Below are 2,500 nucleotides of genomic sequence, written 5' to 3'. Positions count from 1 at the left end.
TGTGTGTGTGTTTGCGTGTGTGTGTGTGTGTGTGTGTGTGTGTGTTTGTGTGTGTGTGTGTTTGTGTGTGTGTGTGTGTAGTGTAAGGCCCCCTGGGTAGACCCACAGACTGTGGGCGTGTGTTGTGTGTGTATGTGTGTGTGTTTGCGTGTGTGTGTGTGGGTGTGTATACCTTTATCTGAAAAGCTTCAATATTTTCTCAACAAGTAACTGAACACAAATGTCTGACAGTGAACACTTGCAAATCTTTCTGATGTCTAAAAATAACCCCACAGTCCTCCAAGAGCCCAGCCAATAACAAGACAGTCCTCCAAGAGCCCAGCCAATAACAAGACAGTCCTCCAAGAGCCCAGCCAATAACAAGACAGTCCTCCAAGAACCCAGCCAGTAACAGACAGCCCTCCAAGAGCTCAGCCAATAATAGACATTTTTGTTGCATCACATTTTACCTCAATAACCTCAATTGGAAATCTTTTTTGTTCATTCTTAAATAATATCTGAAATGATTCATCAGTTAGAGAGAATGAGTTTGAGCACCATGAACCTCCTCACATTAACCCTTCTGCCTGCCTCTCTCCCCCTAACCCTGATCTATTACCCCTTCTGCCTGCCTCTCTCCCCCTAACCCTGATCTATTACCCCTGCTGCCTGCCTCTCTCCCCCTAACCCTGATCTATTACCCTTGCTGCCTGCCTCTCTCCCCCTAACCCTGATCTATTACCCCTGCTGCCTGCCTCTCTCCCCCTAACCCTGATCTATTACCCCTGCTGCCTGCCTCTCTCCCCCAACCCTTATCTATTACCCCTGCTGCCTGCCTCTCTCCCCCTAACCCTGATCTATTACCCCTGCTGCCTGCCTCTCTCCCCCTAACCCTGATCTATTACCCCTGCTGCCTGCCCTGGGCTAATGAACAGTGTTTTCCTGCTCTCCTGTTATTGTGTGGGAAGCGGCTGCGACCTCTCTGGTATGTTCTCATCCTCTCGTGAGTAAGTCTGTCTTCATAACTATAGTATCACTACAGCAGGGTTCACTCCTCAACCATCTCATAGTTACATCTGTATTTATTTATTTATTTAATTTTTTTGAAAGGTAGATGAAAGTTGTGCATGCCAGACTGACTTTTGTAAACTTGCCAGTGAACACAAACCTGCCATATTTTCTTTATATATTTCTAAAACTCAAGTTGAGTGGCTTTGTCATCTGTTTATGTGTTAGTCAAAAATACTGGAAATCAGAGATGAGAAAACCAGAATTTAAGTATCATTTATGTGTTACAACTAAATGTAATATTTATCCTTTAGCGCCCTCTTATGTTCAACCCATTGAAACACAGCTCTTGGTGTGCTCCCATGTTTCTGTTAAGCAAAGTTGACAGTTCTTGTGATGTTATTTATAAGTTCACCAGTTTCAGTATAAAATTCAGTGTTGAGTCAGTGGGGCTGTTAATAGTGTATCTCAGTAGTTAAGGTACTTGACTAGTAAACAGAAGGTTGCTGGCTCAAGCCCCACCATAGCCAGGTTTCAACTGTTGAACTCCTGAGAAAGACCCTTAATGCTCAAGTTGCAATCAGTCAGTTCTGTGAGTTGCTTTGGGAAAAAAGCATCAGCTAAACTCTGTGGATGCATGTTGCTTTAGGTGTTAAAGTCTCTTGTATTGTTAAATGTTATTAAAACTGTTTTAATAAAATATCACATGGTGTTTGACCTTAGTTAGACTTGGTATTATTAGATTAGTGTTTACAAGCTCACCCCTACTTCAGGTCACATGGACAGCGGTTCCTGCCAGCTCGATGTTCCTGCGTTAATGTGGGGAAAACATTCGCACTTTCCCTGCGGAGAGACGTCTAGTCTCCCATTAACTTTCTTCAACCAACGCCGGACCTGCGGCGCAGAGATAGAAGACTCACCCACGCCTCCCTCTGATCATTTCACCCTTCATCGCTGATCCTAATGAGACAATCGGGAGGGGGGGATATGTGTGTGTGTGTGTGTGTGTGTGTGTGTGTGTGTGTGGTGGATAATGAAAACGTCAGACGCAAACACACGCGGGGTTGTGTGGCTGTCTGTAGCCAGCTGAGAGGAATGAACATAATTGTATTAAAATCATGGACTTTGTGAGCTGCTAAGATCCAGTCACAGTGTCTCTGAGGGCTTGTCTGGAATAAGTTTCATTCAGTCACAATTATAAAAGTTAACTAGCCATGACTGCACACTGCACACAGACTACACACCTCAACACACCGCACACAGACTACAAACCTCAACACACAGACTACACACCTCAACACACACTACACACCTCAACATAGACTACACACTGCACACAGAGCACACACCTCAACACATTGCACACAGACTACACACAGCACACCTCAACACACTGCATACAGACTACATACAGCAACACACTGCACACAGACTGCACACTGCACACAGACTACATACCTCAACACACTGCACACAGACTACATACATCAAACACTGCACACCTCAACACACT

Source organism: Electrophorus electricus, chromosome 24, assembly GCF_041902795.1.
Source record: "Electrophorus electricus isolate QZ-2024a chromosome 24, ASM4190279v1, whole genome shotgun sequence".
NCBI classification, from domain to species: Eukaryota; Metazoa; Chordata; class Actinopteri; order Gymnotiformes; family Gymnotidae; genus Electrophorus; species Electrophorus electricus.
This window is presented reverse-complemented; position numbering follows the sequence as displayed.